Source organism: Phocoena phocoena, chromosome 14, assembly GCF_963924675.1.
Source record: "Phocoena phocoena chromosome 14, mPhoPho1.1, whole genome shotgun sequence".
NCBI lineage: Eukaryota > Metazoa > Chordata > Mammalia > Artiodactyla > Phocoenidae > Phocoena > Phocoena phocoena.
In genome coordinates this window covers 71,133,163-71,155,005 of record NC_089232.1, presented here as the reverse complement: position 1 = coordinate 71,155,005, position 21,843 = coordinate 71,133,163, and the positions used below count along the sequence as shown (strand labels likewise).

The following is a 21,843-nucleotide window of genomic DNA, read 5'->3' as shown; positions in this document are numbered from 1 at the left end:
TAAAATATGAAAAAATAGTCTTTTATTTTTACCTTCTCTTTCTAATGCTCTTCATTTCTTTTTTGTAGATCCAAATTTTCACCTGGGAATTTTCACTGCTGCCTAAAGAACTTCTTTTAACATTTCTGGTGTCTGCAGGCAGTGAATTCTCTCATTTTATTTGTCAAAAAATTCCTTCTTTCTTCCTTCAGTTTTCAAAAATATTTTTGCTGGTTATAGAATTCTATGTTCAGCTCTTTTTTCTTTCAGTACCTGAAAGGTATTATATTCAATATTGTCTTTGGCTTGTATAATTTTCTGAAGGTAAGGAAATTTTAATATTTGTTATTTGTATGTAGTCTTTCTTTTTTCTCTGTCTTAGAGATTTTTATCTTTGTTTTTCTACAGTTTGAGTATGATATACCCGTGTATGTTTGTTTGTGTGTGCGTGTTTTGGTATTTATCATGATTGGGGTTCTCTGGGATTTTTTGCTCTCTAGTTTGTTGTCTTAGATTCATTTGGGAAAATTCTTGGCCATTATCTTTTTATGTATTTCTTGTATCTTATTATTTTTGTTTTCTTCTCCTGGGGCTCCAATTAAATGGATGTTATACATTTTGATATAGTTCCACAGCTCTTGGATGCCCTGAACTGTATTTTTCCTTCAGTTTTTTAAAACTGTGGTTTCATTTTGTATTATTTCTATTGTCCTGTCTTTAAGTCCACTGAGTCTTTCCTGATCTGTGTCCAGGCTGCTGCTGAGGCTGCCAAAGAAATTTTTCTTCTCTAATGTAAACAAAATTTCTTTTGTTGTTTCTAGCTTTTCTATCTTACTTTTTTAAAGTTGCCATGTCACTGCTGAAAATTTCCATCTTTTTATGCATGTTATCCATCTTGTCTACTAGATCATTTAACAGTTATTTTAGAATGTTTGATAATTTCAGTTAATGAATCAGTCCTGAGTCTGTTGATTACTTTATCTCTTGACAAAGGGTTATTTCTTCTTGCTTTTGTGGATGCTTCATAGTTTGTGATTTAATGCTCATCATCATGTACAGAAGAATAGGAGACACTGAAGTGATCCTCTTCTCTCAGGCTGTGTTTGTCAGAGGTTGAGTCAATCTAATCTTGAAGTGAGGTGGGTTTGGATTTTGTGGCCATCATTACCTTCAGTGTACCACAGGCTTCACATTTCTCCATTTGGCTGCTGTTGCCTTGTGTTTAGAGTGTGGCACGTGGTACTACAGGATTTTTCTGTGATCCTGTATCACCCTCATCTTTCAACAGTCTTTGCACATCTGTTTGCAGAGGGATTTCATGTTACTGTTTTTCTCCCAGTGATAGATTATTGTTGCTTGTTACCCAGTGCTATGCTTGTGGGACAGGGCAGAGTTCTGTTTTGTTCTGGTGCAGACTCAATCCTGGTCAGGCCCTACATTCCTGGGTATCAGTGGTAGGACTTTCTTAGCTTTCCTGCTTTCTCTTCCCTGTGGTGGTCAAACACTCATACATTTGTGGTTGGTCTTGGGCAGAAATATCCTTTCCCTCCCTTGTAGTAGTACATCTCTGTTGCTATTGGTGCAGGATCCTTTGCCCAAGACTTTTTCCTCTCCCCCTCCCCTACAGTGGCAGAGGGGTTTTTTTTGCCTCTACTTTCTCATAGCATCAATGTGTCTTTCTTTGCCTGTGTCTGGGAGCTTAAGAGTGTTTTCTCCCCATCTGGGAGAGGCATTTTGCTTCTGTTCTCCTCTGAAGCAGTGGACTTTTGCCTGGACCCTGGGGTGAGAGGGTTTTCTGTCCTTCCCCCAGTGGCTCTAGGCTTTTGCTCTGTGTTGGGGACGGGTTGGGGAAGCAGGCAGAGCTTCAGGCCTGTACTCATCACCTTGTACACACTTGCTTCAGTGATGAAGGGCTTTCTCTGCTTTCCTGTCCTACCTCTAATCTTTCTTGTGAGAATCTGATTGAGGCATGTAGAAGAACTTGCAATTGAGTGTAAACTCTCCTTGTGTCTGGGGTTCTCAACCATTCCTAACTGACATAGTAGTTCATACTTGGTCTTAAAGAATTTGTTAAAATCTTAACTGATTTTTTTTTCTTACATACGTGTATGGAGGCCACTTCTTCTGATGACCTGCCAAAGGTAAAACAGTTTGTGTGTACAGCCTCTCCCTGGAGGAGTTTGTCCCTCTTTGGTATTAAATTACTTGGTTGCCTTCTGACTTCAATTCTTTATTAGATTCAAGAGAAGTTTTGATTTTATAAATCTGGCTTTTTCTCACTAGGGTGGGAAAACATTCTTTTGTGGCTTTCTGCATTCTAGGTGGAAGTGGAACTACTTAGAGTTCTTGACAGGGTTTGCTATTTCAAACTGCTGCTTATTCGGATCCCTCTTGAATGTTTTCTCTTGCCTTCATTTGCCTCTTGAGCACTTTGTCATTTAGGATTGAACCCAAGGGACTACTTCCTCCATGAAGCTTTTCCTGATCCCACTAAGTAGAATAGAACATTTCTTGAATTGTACAACTGCTTTGCTTCTTGTACAGCTGTATTTCATTTTTGCAGACCCGTTGAAACCTTCATTGAGGTTGAGCTTTGAGGTTGAATTTCAGAATTCGAGACCTCTCAACCTGAGAACTGTCCTACTACTTTCAAAGTTTATGGCTGTATGGTTGATAGATTTTAGGTAGGATCATAAAGTAAACTTGAGATAAAGAAATATACAAGAGAACTTAGACTTATTAATATAATAAAAATTTGTGAAATCATACCACATAGTTTCCTGTGTACAGTTATTGCTCTTGAACTAAATTATTTTCAGAAATAAGACTTAAATTTGTAGAATCTAATTTCTTAGAACTATGGGCTTGGTTACACAAGCTAGTATATATTCACACAATGAAATATCATGGAGTTTTAAAAAACAGTGATAAAATATATCCTAACATGGAAAATCTGCAGGATATAATGAGTGAAAAAAAATAAGGTGCAAAACTGAATATTATGTGTAAGAAGGCAGGAAGAATAAGATTATATTTGCAGTTAAGTGTATTTGCATAAAGAATTACTAGAAGGATATACATACAAGAAACTAATAAAAGTGGTGACCTGTAGTAAGCAAGGACAACGTAAGCTGCAAGTGGATGATATACAAATGAGACTTCTCAAACATGTTATGTTCCTTTTTACATCATTTTGATTTTTGATTCATGTGAATGTAGTATATATTAAGAAAAGTTAAAGTTAATAAACATGATGTGAATCTTAAAAGATAACAGGAAGATTTGAAAAATACTTTAGAGCTGATAAGATATGTTGGCCTATGAAATAAAAATTGTGTGTGAGATACCTTTGTTTTACATAAATCAGATTTTACAGATGAAAAGGTAAATACAAAGCATGGAGAATTGCAAAGATCAAGGTTTTATGAATCTGGCTCTAGATGAATAAATATATAGAAAGGCTGGTTTTCTAGCATGATTAGAAAGGTTTGGGGTCTAGACCCAATGTGGATGATCCCTCAAAGCAGAAAGGAGCATTGTGTTTAGGCAGCAACTATAACAGAAACACAGAGTGCTGAGAGTGGACTGGGGAACAATTTCTTACTCATGAAACTACTGGGCATATCCTTGGAAACTGATAAAATGTATCTAACTATTGTCAGGAAGAACAGGAGATGAGAATACCAAAGAATATTCTTATTACAAATTAAAACATATAAAGAAACAATAATTACATTACGTAAATAGGTTATAGCCCAGAAATCAACCTTATTGTAGACAAATGAAATGTATAAGAAGAAATGTATAAATCAAGGGGTGGTTTACTTAATTACTTAATGTTGTTAGGAAAACTGGCAATTTGGAATACAGGTCAGTTCAGAGTTAAATCTCTTTCCATACATCATTTGGAATGAAGTATTCAAATAATTTAGCCCACAGAAAAGTGAAAATCAGAGTATTTATCTGTTATCGAGAAATTCCTAAGCAAAGAAATAATAAAAGAAGTGAAAAATGCACCGATGGATAAATCTGGCCACGTGAAAAGAAAAACTTTCGTATTGAAAGCCAGCGATAGACTGAGAAAATGTTAAAAGTAGATGAAAGACATGGTATTTTTACAATATAAGTGGTTAAGGAAAACATAAAACTCCTTTCCCATTCTACCCCAGGTGGGGCTGGAAGAGGGAGAGTTGCACATTTGGGAACAAAGGCAGTGTGCGTTACGGGAGAAGGATCTGATTAATGACATAGATAGCGTTCAGTGTCTAACTAAATTTGAAGACCTTAATATTATAGCAGGATCAGTCCACGTGATTGTGTGTTTTTTCTCTAGCATGTGATTGAATTGACCCAGGATTAGGAATTTGAGAGTGGTGAAGTGGAAGAAAGAAAATAACGTACTTGGTGGACTGATAGCTTGGGTGACAACCAAGATTTTGAGATTGGTGATAACACAGAACTGGAAAGATGAGTGTAGGTAGAGTGCATCTAAGGGATTGAGACTGGACCCCGGTTAGAAAAGATAGAGTGGAATATTGAACGACAAAGTCAAGAAGAGGGTAGGACAGCCAGATGGCATGACCATGAGGGAAGGGATGGGACTGCTTGTGAGGTAGGGTCTGGAAATGTTACTGTGGACAAGGTTGATTCCTATGGCCTTAGTTTCACTCTAGAGGGTTCTTTTCAAGAGCCAGAGTTAGCCCAGTGGTTGAAAGTAGTGTTCAGTGATAAGGTTGAGGATGTAGAGGTCTTTTGTTTTACTATGTAAAAGGGGTTTCCAGAGGTCCCTGTGTAAAAGGTTGGAAGGAAGGGCGGCAGTTGGGGAACGCATGCGGTGACTGAGACAGCAAAGAGAACACTGTGGGCATGAAGACAAGAGAAAAGGTAGTCACAATGGTTTATGTTTAGAATAAAGCCCAAGGGTGACAGGGGTGGGAGCCACTGGTAGAAGTAACTAGCAAGATTCCTGAATTGACCTGTGGTGTAATGATTGTCTCTGGAGCCTGATCCACTGTGTCTTTGTAATCTAAAGGGAATATTAGTGAAAACTTAACTCTGGGTGGTAAAACCTAAAACAGTTAGGCTTTAAATAACGAAAAGCCAGTAGGGCTCACATTTCTTAAGCATTCTCTGATGTCTGCACAGTCCCACTGTTTGGAGTTAGCTTTGAGGTAGAATGGGAAGATACAGCACTACCATTAATTTAGGAAAGTCCACAATTTGTTACATCCTACTGCCAAGGACCCAGGAATGAATGATAGCCATCATATTGGGTGCTTCTTTATCATAGAGGTATCTTCTGCTGGAAATCCTGTTTCCTCCTACTGTTCCATTTTACCTGAAACTGGGTACTGAGGCCACTGCTGCTGGGGTGACTTCAGCAACTCTGATGAGTGAGTCAGTAGCTTAGGTCTCTTGCCTCCTTGAATTACCAATGCAAAGCCCAATTTGCTGCATACCTCCTTTGGGGATCAGAACCTTTTTAAAGCTAGTAACTAATTACTGCTTATCAACTTTATATTTGTTTACTTACTTAACCTTTATTCTTTAATTTCAGTTTTTAAAATCTGTGGTAGGGACAAGAATGGGAATTAGAATTTCTTGAACAACGAAAGCATCTGTATAAGAATCTTTGTATGCTTACAGGGAAACAATGATGTGTCACAGTATCTAAAATCTAATGTATTCAGTAGAACAAATGTCTCTTTTCTCCTACTTTAGATCTAATGGGATGTAACTGGAACCGACTCTGATGATAAAAATCAAGGACCATCAGGCAAGATCAGGCAGTAAGAATTTTTGCTTCCAAATGAAGACACCGACATTTAGAACTTCTACTTATTCTAAGGTATTCGAGGTACAGTTTTACTTTAATTTGACTCCTTGGCAGTCATTTTATAATGCTGATTTCTATCTATATAGATTTCATAAGTTTAAAAGTTTTTATGTTAGAATGGTTAGCTTTTGGGGAAGAGGCCACCCCCCCCCCCACACACACGTTCCTCCAAATCTGAGAAGAGATTCAGATTTTAAAGGGAGGTCATCCTTATAATTAGGAAAGCATGTCAATTATAAGAAATATAATGGACTTCCCTGGTGGCACAGTGGTTAAGAATCCACCTGCCAGTGCAGCGGACATGGGTTCGAGCCCTGGTCCAGGAAGATCCCACATGCCGCAGAGCAACTAAGCCCGTGAGCCACAACCACTGAGCCTCCATTTTAGAGCCCGCCAGCCACAGCTATGAGCCCGCGTGCCACAGCTACTGAAGCCCACGCGCCTAGAGCCCATGCTCCGCAACAAGAGAAGCCACTGCAATGAGAAGTCCGCGCGCCGCAACTAGAGAAAGCTGCGCACGGCAAGAACCAAAGCAGCCAAAACTAAATAAAGTAAATAAATTTATTAAAAAAAAAGAAGAAACACAAATGTAAGAAAATATATCAAAATGTTCATTAAAAATAAAGAAATACACTGAGTGCAGATTAACACTCAGTATAGAAGAACTGGAATAAATAAATGTCAATTTAATAATTATTTTATTTATGTCATGACCCTCTGAGATGAGCAATTGAATTCAGCACTCTAACCAACTGTGCTTACGTGATCTTAGTGATTGTCCTTTAGTTTGATCTGGAAACCTCTCTTTCCTGTTTTCCTAAACTTACTGTTAAGAGTTTTCTATTCACCAAGAAATGTCACTTACACTCCCTGTAGACTGTTTCTATAGGACCTTGGGGATCTGACGGGTTAGTTTCACTTAGATCAGAAAAACCAGGCATGTAATTAAAGAGTCAAATGATACTTCCAAATCATTGGGTGGCTGTCCACTTTAAAGACTACATAAGACAATTGAAAACAATCAAAGGAAACATAGTATCAACAGAAAACATAGTGGTCTCTATTATTCTAAAATACATATAAATTTCAAAGAGGGTACAGTTAGTTTGGTGTTTATTTAAAAACAAAATAATTTCGTGTTAATTGTATTTTTCCAAATAGGCAGAAAGTATGGAAAGATAATTATTTTTAGGGACAGTCAGAGTTGGTTGGTTCTCTGTATACATTATAGAGGTTTGTAAATTAATTTTGCTAGATTATAGAGAAGATGAAAATCTGAGAAAAATGTATCACTTATTACTTGGATTTTAAATTTCATTTTATTCTGTTTCGGAAGAAGAATATGTAAAACAGTAAATTCTAAAATATAAGAATCCATATTGAAAAACCTAAGACTGCTTCAGTTAAAATAAATGAATTACTTTCTAGAAGGCGGTGGTATAATTGAGCAGTTTTTGCCAAAGAAAAGTTACCTCGAATCAAATAGCAGATGAAAAAGAGGTTGTTTTGATGAGAAGTTTTAAAACTTCTCTGGCAGCTATATTGTACTTTTCAAAAATTTTTTGGTGTCAGTTTGAATCAAATGGTAATGATATTAAATATATAATTTGATTTATTACCAGAATCATTTTCCTTTTTAAAAAATTTGGGGGGCTTCCCTGGTGGCGCAGTGGTTGAGAGTCCGCCTGCTGATGCAGGGGACACGGGTTCGTGCCCCAGTCCGGGAAGATCCCACATGCCGCGGAGCGGCTGGGCCCGTAAGCCATGGCCGCTGAGCCTGCGTGTCCAGAGCCTGTGCTCCACCATGGGAGAGGCCACAACGGTGAGAGGCCCACGTACCGCAAAAAAAAAAAAAAAAAATTTGGATGTACTTTATTTTTTGGCTGTGTCAGGTCTTAGTTGCGGCACGCGGGATCTTTTGTTGCAGCGTGCAGGCTCTTAGTTGTGGTGCGTGGGCTCCAGAGCTCATGGGCTCTGTAGTTGCGGCACACAGGCTCTCTAGTTGTGGCACGCAGGCTTAGTTGCCCCGTGGCATGTGGGATCTTAGTTCCCTGGCATCCCCTGCAGTGCAAGACGGATTCTTAACCACTAGACCACTAGGGAAGCCCCTCCCTTATTTTTTAAAGCTATCTTTCCTTCTTACTTTCATTTAACAACATTAGTTGAATGTTCAGGCTGTGCGAAGAATAAGTCTAAATATGTGGAAGGATATAAATTATTCTATAACTTCATTATGAATGAAGTTGAAGACATCTTTCACTCAGAATGTTTACTCTGGGGCTAGGGAGGCTAAATACTCTCATCTGAAAACCATTTAAAAGCAATTTTGAGGACTTCCCTGGTAGTGCATTGGTTAAGAATCTGTCTGCCAATGCAGGGGACACGGGTTCGAGCCCTGGTCCAGGAAGATCCCACATGCCGCAGAGCAACTAAGCCCTTGCACCACAACTACTGAAGTCCGCGCACCTAGAGCCCGTGCTCCGCAACAAGAGGAGCCACCGCAGTGAGAAGCCCACTTACCGCAAAGAGTAGCCCCCGCTTGCCGCAACTAGAGAAAGCCCATGCACAGCAACGAAGACCCAATGCAGCCAAAAATAAAAAAATTAATTAAAAAGAAAAAAAAGCGATTATGAAATGAGCACATAAAAATCATAGTTTAGTATTCCTTTCTAAGTAATACAGTTAAGTTCTGTATTCAGATGTCAACAAAAAGAGAGTAGGAAATTCTGATCAATTGAATTTGGTGACTAATTGGTTGTGGTTGTTACTCATCTATGGTTCTACTTGTGAAAGTGCCATATAAGCATATTAGGTTGCTTAAATCCTTAAATTAGGGATTTCTATTCATCAATTTCTTATATTGCCCCGCGCATTTGCAAACTAATATTTGTCATTTTCCCTTTCAAAAATGAAGTAAAAATTTCACAAACTTGTGCTCAGAAGTTTTATATAATACATTTTGACAATATTTTCTTTCTTTTTTTTTTTTTTTTTTGCTGTACGCGGGCCTCTCACTGCTGTGGCCTCTTCCGTTGCGGAACACAGGCTCCGGACGCGCAGGCTCGGTGGCCATGGCTCACGGGCCTAGCTGCTCCGCAGCACATGGGATCTTCCCGGACCGGGGCACGAACCCGTGTCCCCTGCATCTGCAGGCGGACTCTCAACCACTGCGCCACCAGGGAAGCCCTCTTTTTTTTTTTTTGACAATATTTTCTTAAAATTTTTTTGAGAGGATTTTAAGATTTTGAGATAGTGGGATTTTGGTTTTTTGGGAAGGGGGATTAAAACAAAACAAAATCAGTACGAGTTACGGCCCTAGAACATTTGTAAGGTGATGTCTTGGATTATAGTTTACATTAAGTTAAAATAGTACCTTTTAAAAATATTTTGTTTGGACTCACAAAAACATTTGAAAACATTTCAACAAGGTGTAATTGAGGGAATAGGTATTCCCTTGCCACCATGATTTTCTCTGTGGTGTGATGGAAAGAGCACAAGCTTTGGCTCTTCTACTTTCATGCTACCCTGAGGAATTGAATTAATATTTGTCTTAGTTTCCTTTTCTTTAATAGTTACTTTTTAGACTTTTGATGAAAAATGAAAAAAGTGTATAAAATTATATAAAATGATGCTTTTCAGTGTTAGATTAATGCACATTATTGCTAAAGATAGAGAAGACCACACTACTGAAGTATCATTCACAGTTATCCTTCTCCTAGCAAAAAACAGGTCAACTCACACTACTACTGAGAAGCTTGTCAAACCAGTTTCAAACTTAACGACAAATATTATGCTTGGAGAGAAAGTAAAATGAGCTTTTGGCAAAAATCCCTTATCAAAGGCTTACCATCTGGAAAAGCAATTACTGTCATGTGCATGCTAGCAGAATTTTTTGTTTTTCAGTTGGATGAAAGCACTGATGTGCTGAGGACATACCAGCACTTCATAGAGATGTGTTACTGTTTAATCACTGAGAAATCCACACTAACAGAAGAGTTTTTTTGTTGATATTTTGTTTTATTGTTGTTGTTGGTGGTGGTGGTGGTTGGTTGGTTTTTTAAAGCCATTGTTGTCTGGAAAAGTTGCATTGGTTCCTCTGATCAAAACCCAACAACTTTAGCTGTAGGAGAGGGTGCACTTGGTCTGTGAATAAAAGAAATTGCACCAAGATATAAATTTATATCCTGCTTTTTTCCAGAGGAAAAAGTTTGGCATTTAGTAATGTGATTTCTGGTTGTGATTTAATGTTGAAAAAAACCAGTAAAAATTGTGGATGTAAGCAATTTTTGGCCACTAACAGCGTGTCTTTTTAGGATTTTGGGAAGAAATGGTCAGCAAATACAGGATCCTGCTTTTCCACAGCGATGTATGCTAGCTGTGTAGGGTGACAGGGCTTTACATGTTTGTTAATTTGTTTTTTAGTAAAATAAGAAGAATGTTTCTTTACCACTGATAATGCCATTTCTATGATTTCAAGGAGGCATAAACTTACATTTACTTTTTCAAATAGTCAGAACTTATAACTTCATATTCACAGTATCATGAATTTCAATGTTAAGGATGAGGTATAAGAATTTTATAAAAGTCTGAATTATGATGCAAAATAATTCTTATCTAAGAGTTTGACCATTTCCCCACACTTGATGATTTTATTGGGTTATCAAAGAAAAAACAACCAGTGAATTTTTATTTTACATGTTTAAAAACCACATCTAAATTTTGAAATAGAACATGAAGAAATACTTTCCAGAGCCAAAATGCCGGCAGAGAATATATTAGGAATCTTGTTGCTCCAGTCTCTCAAATTGAAGCATTTAACATCCAGTTTTGAGTGGGATATGCTCTTTTTTGGACATTGAATGGAATGCTGAAAGTAGACTTGAGAAGGAAATATTTCTATAATTTCTGGGTCCATGTTCAATCATAATATCCAGAATGTATTCAATATAACACAGTTGATTTATAATTAAGAATTAGGCATTTTTAGTTTAGTAGAAATAAAGAATAAGAAAGGAGCTAGTTGAAATGGAAAGCAGCTTATGGCTAAAGCTGGTTCCAGAGCAGGGGCCTTGAACATCTTGCAAGGAAGCTATCATAGGGGGTGGCAAAACAACGAAGGTGCTTACTTGAATGGGCTCTGTCTGGCCAGAGATGAGACAATTTGAGCATTAGTAAGTATAACTACAATATATAATCAATCACATCCAATATGTTTAAACTGATGAGTTCATGATGATACTTTAAAGAACTCATTCATTTTCTTTGGAGTATGCTAAGAAACCAACTATACCTGAATGTGACCAGTAGTTGAGGAGAGGAAGTTTCTTTTCTCAGGTGTATTCTAGTTAGTAGTATTCTGTTTACAGTTAAGGGGTGATAAATAGAACATTACCATTTCATAATGAATTCCAGGACATAAGCAAAAATCATCAGTGGCTGCTAACATCATAGGAGGAGGGACAGTCGGACATTAGGTTTCTCTTAATGAAAGTTCACAATCCTTTCTGTGAAGTATCGTTGCCAAAAAAATTGAATTTGAATTGAAATCTGATCAAGCCTGTAGTTCCAATTACCAATTTACAGGAAGCATAGAAGACAGGGAAACAAGTGAAATGATACCATGGAGATGCAGTCAGCAGAATCTAGACTATGGGGAAGTCTTTGGGACACACAACTTGGTTTTTTTTAACAAATAAATTGTGAGGAACAAGACAAGAGAAAAGAAGGAAGAAAACTGAAATTAATAGCAATGTTTGGACTTAATTTGGGTCCAGATTTTAATAAATAAACATTTATAAAATAATCAGGGAAATTTGAACACTGGATATTTTATATTAAGAAATTATTGTTAATTTTTAGGTGTGATAGATAACAGCAGGTAGTTATATTGAAAAAGAGTCATCTTTTAGAGATACATATTGAAATGTTGATGGATGCAAGGATTTGTCTGGGATCTGCTTTATTATCAGGAATAGAGGGAAGGCTGTGGCTGGGGATGAATCAAGATTGGCCATGAGTTGATCTTTGTTTAAGCTAGGCACTTGTGGTGTTGGAGGGTGGGGTGGTGGTGGTGTAATTCTTGATATTATTCTCTAAGCTTTTTTGAAAATTTCCATAAGAAAAAGGTCCAGAAATTTACATTTTCTCTTTCTTGGCTTATAAGAATACAATTGAACTATGTGTATTTAGCAACCTGCCGAATTTTTATTTCTAATAATTTCTTGAGTCTTTTGGGATATATATATACAAAACCATATTGTACACAAATGACAGTTTTACTATATAGTGCTTACTGTTTACCAGGCTCTATTTTAAGCACCTATGCGTATTAACCCATTAGGTCCTTGCAAGCAAGAGCTCCAGTGAAATGGACATTAACTTGCCCAACGTTGTGTAGCTGGTATGTGGCAGAGCTGGGATTTGAATCCAGGCATTCTAGCCCTAGAGTCTGTGCTTCTCTGTTTGTTTGTTTGTTTTTGCGGTACGCAGGCCTCTCACTGCTGTGGCCTCTCCCGTTGCAGAGCACCGGCTCTGGACACGCAGGCCCAGCGGCCATGGCTCACGGGCCCAGCCGCTCCGCGGCACGTGGGGTCTTCCCTGACCGGAGCACAAACCTGTGTCCCCTGCATCGGCAGGCGGACTCTCAACCACTGAGCCACCAGGGAAGCCCGCTTCTCTGGTTTTTATATCTCCTTATAAGCTTTATTTTTAACCCCTCCACTCTAATCCTTGTATCCTTTCTTTTGTTTGTTTTAGTGTACTGGCTAGAATTTAATCTTTTAAATGCCAGTTTTCATTTGTAATTTTGATTTTGGAAGTTGTCTTAATATTTAGTGAATCCAGAGTCCAGTCAAATTTACTCCTTTATAAATACAAGGTACTCACCAAGAAACTAAGAATTGACTTAGTATGAAGCTAGAAGCCAAAGAATAAAGTGTATCGCTATTTAAAGTTGCCAAGACATGGAAACAACCTACATTTCTATCTAGAGAGGAATGGATAAAGAAGGTGTGGTACATATATACATTGGACTACCACTCAGCTATAAAAAAAGAATGAAATAATGCCATTTGCAGCAACAGGGATGCATCTAGAGATTATCACACTAAGTGAAGTAAGTCAGACAAAGACAAATATGATATCACTTATATGTGGAATCTAAAATAAAACGATACAAATGAACTTATTTACAAAACAGAAATAGACTTACAGACATAGAAAACAATCTTATGGTTACCAAAGGGGAAAGGTGGGGTGGGGGATAAATTAGGAGTTTGGGATTAACAGATACACACTATTGTATATAAAATGTCTGTATTTCAGAATACATATTATATATATATATGTGTGTGTATATATATCTGAATCACTTTGCTGTACCCCTGAAACTAACACAACATTGTAAATCAATTATACTTCAATTAAAAAAAGTAGAATAAAGTGTATAGTAACAGCTTCTAGTTTTTTTTTTCAAAATTAGATTTATCTCCTGATCTGCAAGCAGCCTATTCCTGGTCCGTTTGACTTTGAGTTACTTGTTGATTCCATTGGTCCTATTTGCTGAATTTCTCTGTGACTCTTTGATCTTCTTCCCCCGACCCCCACACCTGTCATACAATTACTTCTCATTTGACTTTACATGGGTTCCATGAGATAAAATCAGGGGAAGCACTTAGCACATTGTCCAGCACATAACATATATCTAGTAAATATGCCTTTTGGTTTAAGAGAAAGCTACTTCACAGTTTTGTTTTAAAAATTGCTCTTATTTCTTTAATTAATTTTTTAAATGGGGAGAGGCGAATATGGCGTAGTTACTTTAAGAAGCCCGAGGCCTGGGACGTGGGGGAAAAACTGATGATAATGTGCTGTGGTGGTTTAATGAGTATCTTTGTGTTCTCTGTAAGGCACTTGCTTATAATAGTCTCTCAGTTTGAGAAAGATTTCCGAGAGAGTTGGATGCCAAAATAATACTTCTCTACTAGGGAGTGAGGTAGGAACAATTTAGGGGAAAATGTAACTTGTCCCAACTCCATGGGATATTTACGTTTCTCTTTGGCCAGCAGCAAAATACATTATGATGTTGTAAGATAGCTAAGCTTCATGAAAGGAGGCATATACACTTCAGTAAGGAGGACAATTTTTGGTTTCACCCTCAAGAGAAAGAGATTGTTCATAATTACAGATAACCTTTTCCTGAAGTTTGTGGAAGGTGACCATCTGAAAACTTGGTGTAGCTAGTTGAAAGCTGTGCTATTTTTCTGTCTTTCACTGCCTTCCTCCCTCCATCCCGTGTGCTTGTTATTTTGTATAGCAATAAAATGAAACAACCTTTTAACATATCTTTAATGGTATTTTTGGAAATTATATTAAACTATTTGGAAACTGAAGGTTGTAGAGGCACAAGAATTTCTTCCATTTTCCAAATGACAGAATATAATTATTCAATATAATTATTGAATGGCACAGCTATTGAAATTGAATAACCAGTTACTTGACTGTTTTGCTTTTATGGACTAGTTTATTGGTAAGAAATAAAACATATTTTTTGAAGAATAAAATAAATGTGTGTGGTGGAAACTCACTCTTCTATCTGATCATGAAAGCTTTGAGTGGAAAGATGAAATACTCTCCAAACTACACCTGGATGCTATGGAAACCAAAAGGTGATATGCAAGATTAAGCACAGTTGAGAGGTGCTCAGTTTAACATCTGTCATCAGTTAGTTGGTAAAGGCCTGGAACCATTTATTGTTCTGAAGATGATCTTAAATGAGGAGGCATAGCTAAAGTGGTCAGTTACAGAGTATGGGATCAGTGAATTTAAGAGAAAAGAAAGCTGATAGGAGAAAACAAAAATGTAATAATAATAATAATAATAGCTAATATGTAGTGTTTACTATGCAGCAGGCAATGTGATAGACACTTAAAAATATATATTTTCAGATACTATCCCAGTAACCCTATGAAGTGTAAACTGTTATTACATAGATACGTATGCAAATAAAAAACTGCATAGCAAAATAAAACACCAAAAAAAAATTTTTTTGTAGGAGGAAAATGAATCTTAATAAGGTGTACTTTGAAATTAACTCACAGGAGAGCCAGGATTCCTCCATCTCTTCATCTTGGAGTGAAACCAAAAGCTTGAGTTCAGAAACTGATTTTTAATCAGAATTGAAAAGGAAAGCGAATTCTAGTTTAAACAAGCTGCAAAAGCGTGGATTTGGGAAAACCAGGGATTTAGGGATTTTGCTAGTTCAGTATAATTTTATGATATGATAGGGCTCCTGAAAAGTTATTGTAGTCACTAATTATTAGTTGGAGTATAGTGTCTCATACAAGAAAAGTCATAGCTCTAACATGCTAGTCAAATCACATTTTACTGTTTTAAGGAGGGATGCCTTATTGGTTTTGAAATGGTGTTTGATATGGAGTGACTTTCAAGTATTTTTATCACTTTAACCTCCTTCTTCAATTAAAAATGAACATGGAAATGAATTTAAATAGCTATTAATATTTTCGAGAAATTTTGGACATTGCTTAGAATTAGAAATTCCTTATATTATTAAAAAACACTCTGCCTATTACAGGTCTAGCAGTGTAAACTAAAATTAGGTTAGGTGTAAGATTGAGAACGTCTGACCTTACTCTTCATATATGGATGCGTTTCCTGCTAGTAAAAATTGAAAGCCTGAAGTATAGTGTAGGACCTGTATTGCTTGTAACGTGGTTTATTTAGTTACTTATAAAGCTTCCATTTAAATTTCGGATTAAGTATACTTTTCCAAAGATGTCTTTTATATCTATTAATATATTTACTAGTGTTACTAGTACTCCTCATTCCTTTGTGTAGATGCACATTTTGATCTGATATTCATGTAGATCCAAATTTTGATCTGATATTCTTTTCCTTCTGCCTAAAGAACATTTCTTTAAAAAGGTGTGCAGGGGCTTCCCTGGTGGTGCAGTGATTGAGAGTCCGCCTGCCGATGCAGGGGACGCGGGTTCGTGCCCCGGTCCGGGAGGATCTCACATGCCGTGGAGGGGCTGGGCCCGTGAGCCGTGGCCGCTGAGCCTGTGTGTCTGGAGGCTGTGCTCCGCAATGGGAGAGGCCACAACAGTGAGAGGCCCGCGTACCGCAAAAAAAAAAAAAAAAAAAAAAAGGTGCATGCCTTATAATGGATTTTTCTCAGCCTTTGTCTAAAAACATTTCCATAGTCATTTGGAAATATATTTTAACTGGATATAGAGTTATTTATTTATTTATTTATTTATGCTGAGTTGGGTCTTTGTTGCTGCACATGGGCTTTCTCTAGTTGCAGTGAGCGGGGGCCACTCTTCGTTGTGGTGCGTGGGTTTCTCATTGCGGTGGCTTCTCTTGTTGCGGAGCAGGGGCTCCAGCGGTGCGGGCTGCAGTAGTTGTGGCTCTCGGGCTCTAGAGCGCAGGCTCAGCAGTTGTGGAGCACGGGCTTAGTTGCTCTGTGGCATGTGGGATCTTCCTGGAACAGGGCTTGAACCCGAGTCCCCTGCATTGGCAGGTGGATTCCTGCCCACTGCGCCACCAGGGAAACCCTGGATATAGAATTTTAAGTTGACTTTTTTTCTTCCAGTACTTAGCAGTGTCACTACACTGACTTCTCATTTGCATAGTTTCCAATGAGAAGTCTTTTTCTGTACATAATGAGTCTTTTTCCTTACCTCTGTCAACTTTTAACATTTTTTCTTAATCAGTGGTTTTCAACAGTTTGATTATGATATTTCTAAGTGTGGTTTTCTTTGTTTATCTTTCCTGTATTCTGTTGAGCCTCTTTGTTCATCTTTCCTGTATTCTGTTGAGCCTCTTTGTTCTGTGGGTTTATGGCTTGAAAAACATTTGCCTATTATTTCTCTACATATTTTTTTCTATCACCTTCTTCCCTCTAGCTTTTAGACCCCAATTACATGTATATTAGTTTGATGTATTGCTACAAATTATTGGTGTTCCCCTTCTTTTCCTTTCTCCCTCCCTCCCTCCTTCCTTCCTTCCTCCCTTTCTCCCTTTTTGTTTTTTCTTTTTGTGCTTCATTTTGGATATTTTCTATTGTGTGTTTTCAAATTAATTGTCCAATCTGCTATTAATCCCATCCAGTGTATTTTTCATTTCAGATCTTGTGTTTTTTATTTCTAGAAATTTCATTTGGGCTTGAAAAAAATCTTGCCCTTCTCACCTAAACATCGCCATGTCTTTCTCTGCCTTCTTGAGCATGTTGAGCATATATATAGTAGTTCTTTTAATATCTTTGTCCGCTAAGTTCCGTCTATCTGTTAGTTCTGTGTCTGTTTTTATTGATCTGTTAGTCTCTTGGTTGTAGGTCATATTTTCCTTTTAGTTTATATGCCTTGTAAATTTTCATTGGATGTCATTGTGAATTTTATGTTGCTGGGTGTTGGATTTTGTTGTATTCCTTTAAATAATGTTGGTCTAAATTCGGCATGCAGTTAAACTTTTTGAAATCACTTTGATGCTTTTTGAGATTCACTTTGTTTTGAGGAAGCTTTGGTAGGGTGGGTCCTGGGCATCCTTATTTCCTTGAGCTAATTTAGAGTTGCTACTTTTTGAGGACTTTACTTAATGTTTCATGTATTATTAAAACCGTGTAACTCAGACTGGGACTTGAACACATGCGGCAGGGATTTGAACGCATGCGGCCAGGACTTGAACCAGACCAAAACTCTGTTTGGGACTCCAACCCACGGTCTTTTAATTAGAGTCACTCACCTGGTGTCTGGACTTACTGAGACTCACGTTCCTTATGTCTTAGCGCTGAAGGAATTCCGCGAGAGGCAAAGTGATAGGCAAGAAGTAGATTTATTAATATTGGACGCTTGTAAGAGATGCAAGCAGGCAGGCAAGGGAGCTCTGCCCTGAGGATTAAGTGGGCTACAATTTTATAGTCAAAGGAAAGGGGGAGGGGAAAAGACTGCCTTCTTCGAGTAGACATGGGGCTTACATCACTAGTTCCTCCTTCGTATCAGTCAGGAGAGTGTCTCACCCTATGAGGTCAAACTAGGATTATCATAGCACTTATTCAAGTCAGTAGAAGGGTGGTGACATTTTTCTTCCACCTAATGGCCTGGGGCATATCTTGTGCTTTTATTTATGGCTTTATAGTTAAGCAAGCCTGCTTCATTCCACGACATTCCAATAGCTTTCTTGAACGATCATTAACTTAACAGTGGTCTCCCAAAGTTTCCTAGGTTTCCCTCTCTATCTATAGTCCCTTAGTTGGACTTCTACAACTACCTGTATAACTATCCTATTCTATCCCTGTCATTATGAGGTCTTTTCACTCTACTTGGTGGGAATGCAAATTATCTCTACCCTTGTATGAGTTTTGGGACTTCTTTGACCTATTTGTTTTTCATTGGTCCTTTCCCCAACGTTAGGTAGTTTCCTCTCGCAGATGACCTGTCAAAGACTTGAGGGGAGGCCTCTACAGGTTTCCAGAGCTCTATGTCTGCAGGTCCCTTCTCTCTGGTACGCTTTAACCAGATTCTGGCTGCTTTGGCTTCCCTGAACATTGTCAGTCTGTCTCAGCTCTCTGAGACTGCCAGGCTCTGTTGAAGTCCTCCCTCTTTACCCTGCATCCTGGAAACTGCTTCAAGGGTGTAAAGTGAGGCACTTGGAGGTCTCACCTAATTTTTTTTCTCTTTTCTCAGGGATCCCACTCCTGCTTTGACTGTTGCCCAATATCTGAAAGCTGTTGTTTATTTTATCCAGTTTGGTTGTATAACCAGGAGGATTAATCAGATCCCCGTTACTCCATCATGGCTGTTTGTAGAAGTACTCGATTATCTTTTCCTTCTTTTCTGTGGGTTAAGATGTGGACCTAAATAAAAGAAGCCAGGAAATCATTTGGCTTGTTCTCAGTGTTTCAGATGTTAGGCTTAACTGTAACTGAGGCAGAGGAGTCCCTAGTTGCCTATGGTCCAAACCCTTTGATAATAATAAACAGGCAATTTTGGTACATCCCTTCTCACTTTCATTCTCTGGAACCTACTGCAGTGGTAGGGTGGTTGATCAAGAATTATGGTATTCTGAATCTTGGTTAGGTACTACATAGTTTTAATAAGTTCTTAATACTCTTACTTTCAACTGAATTAAGACCTATTTTTACTTACTTTTTCTCAGCTATTTCAATTTGCTATTACCTTTAATTTTATCAGGTTTTTTTTGGCTATGTTATTTGCTAGTAAGTTATCTATCTGGTTGTCATTTTTCACTGGGTTGTATTTACTTCATCATGTGTTTTTCTGCATCACAGTAACCTTTAGGATCTTGGAAGGGTTTGATCTTTATTCATTATTATCTTTAGTTTTGTTCCTGCTTCTCTGTTCTTGCTTCCCTTTACCCAGAAATGAATGAGCAAATAAGTGACATAGACAAATATATTCACACAGTGTATTTTCTCAATTCTAAGACTATTAATTGTGATATATACTATCGATTGAATATACTTTAAAGAAAGAAGAAACATTAAATTTATTTTTCTAATCCTTCTTAGAAATTAATTGACAGAAGCATACATTTATCCATACAGTTTCTATACCATCTTCTTTGGAATCGTAATACAAGAGTGAGTCTAATCCTTTTTCATACTGAAATGCTGATTTTCCTCACCTGTTGCTGCTTTTCTATACATTATGATTGTCAGTATAATTTTGAGTCATATGGGAAATGTTTGGAATTTAACTGCTTTTCTTTGTTGGCTAAATTCATGGTTTCAGTTTTTCTATAAACTGTGAATTAAATAACTTCTTTTTTGAGTCAGCTGGAAACTTTTGACAGATATCCAGCCCTTGGGTAATAGTACTTTGTAAAATGTAAATTGGTCACACCAGTGTCTCCCAGCTCTGCTAATTCTGTGATCTATTTTGAGGGACTGGGTAATTTCTACTGCCTTTAATTGCTCTTGCTTGTCTCGCAACAGACAATTTTTGCATCACAATAGCTTTTTATTTCAGTGCTTTCTGAAAACATTTTCAAGCGACAGTTAGGCTTTCAGATTTAACTTAAAATTCAAAGGCTTACTATGCAGTAAATTCAGCTGTGGTGATATTTGGATAAACAGATACCTTCTATGGGAAGGTATTTCCCATAGGTTTACACATGGGCAAGCAGTTACATACATCACAACTTACTCTTTTGCTTAACTACTGGTACCTTTTTTGGACATTAATTCTGATACTTCTCCTAGTTTCAGAAACCTAAAAATATTATTTTAAGAAAAGCATTTTTAGAATTGAGAAAATATGATTTAGGAATTCAGTATACAATAGCAAGCATAAAGTCTATCAAGTGATAGAATTATTTCATTAATTTTTGAGGTGATCAGGTAGCAGTTAGAAAAATTAGTGTTGAACCTGTCTGTATGCAAATGTATGGTTAACTTTTTAAAAACTGGAAAACTAGTGAAACTATGCAAATAGTAACCCAAAGTAAGAAGACTCAAAAACTGACTAAAAAATTAAGTACATCTATATGAAAAAACCAGCACAAAATTAAAAAGAAAAATAACAAAATGGAAAATATTTACAAATTTGACCTTAAATCCTATCTAAAATAGCTATGAATATTTTAAAAATATTTACAACACTAAGATTCCAGTAAGTACATTGATAAAGTCGTGTCCATTAGGTCAAAATAGAGTTTACATAGAGTAAACAAACGTAAGGAAAAGAGTTCAACCTCCTGGGTAATTAACTGAAACAATAGTGAATAACCTTTTTGTACTTATTGAATAACTGTAATAAATTAGGGAATGAAGTACTCATGCATTGTTTTGGAATTGGTACAGCTGGCCTCCATGGTTTTCTGATGAGAAATTCCCCTGTAGGTAATGCATTGTTTTTCTCTGGCTGCTTACAGGATTTTTTTCTTTGTGTTTAGTTTGAGAAACTTTATTATAATGTGTGTATGTTTGGATTTCTTTGGGTTTAACCTGTTTGCAGTTTGCTCAGCTTCTTGAATTTGTTAGTTTATGATTTTCACCAAATTTGAAAAACTGTCATCCATTATTTCTTCAAATAAGTTTTCAGCCCACATTTTCTCTCCTCTTCTTCTGGGATTTTGATGATGTGAATGTTAGATCTTACGTAATTGTTCCACAGATCCCTGAGGCTCCATTATTTTTTTCAATCTATTCTTTTTCTCTTTTTCAGACTGGATGATTTCTATTGATCGATCTTTAAGTTCACTTTCTTTAAGATCGACTCTTTCTTCTGCTATCGACATTCTGCTGTTCAGACCATCCGTTGAATTTAATTTTGGCTATTGTATTTTTCAGTTCTAAAATTTCCATTGATTCTTCTCTATGTCTTCTGTTTCTTTGCTGTGACTTTCTGTTTTCCCATTTGTTTCAGTAGTGTTTGTAATTGCATTTTAGTTCATTTTACTGATAGCTGCTTTAAAATCCTCGTTAGATAATTCAGACATGTTTGTCATCTCAGTACTGGTGTCTGTTAATTGTCTTTTCTCATTTGAGATCTTTTTGTATATTGCTTTATTTTTTCATGAATATAGTTATAAAAACAAGTTACGAGAATAAGAACAAAGAGGAAATAGAGCCAATCTAGCTGTATAAACTCAATTTCTTTCTCTATGAAGTAGAAATAATAATATCTACTTCACAGATTTTTTATAAAGACTACATGAGAACACATACATAAAATATCCATCTCAGTCCCTGGCATATAACAATGCTCAGAAAATATTAGTTAACTTTGCTTTTCTTTTTTCTGATTATAGTATTTTGAAATCATTACTGTCAACTACTTGGCATTTTAAGGGAAGAGGTTCTTTAAAAGAAGTCTTAACCTTCCTTTCCTAACTAGTTCTCTAAATTGTAATTACTTAATACAAAGATCAGCGTCTTCCTCATTACTGTCTTAGCTTTTTTATTGGGGGATGTACCTTTTTGTTGTTAAACCTAGATTAGTTTTCTCCTTGTCTAGGTCCTAGGTAATTCATCCACTTTCTTCTGTTCC

General features: G+C 37.0%; 1 protein-coding gene across 1 annotated transcript in view; it reads left to right on the top strand.

Moving 5' to 3' along the window:
• Positions 1–5,723: 5,723 nt before the first annotated feature.
• The window catches only part of NCOA1 (nuclear receptor coactivator 1), a 200,945-nt gene continuing 184,825 nt past the window's right edge, over positions 5,724–21,843 (top strand). The window contains exon 1 of the mRNA XM_065891296.1: positions 5,724–5,836. The gene's annotated coding sequence lies outside the window, so the exon portion shown is untranslated. The remainder of the gene's footprint in view (positions 5,837–21,843) is intronic.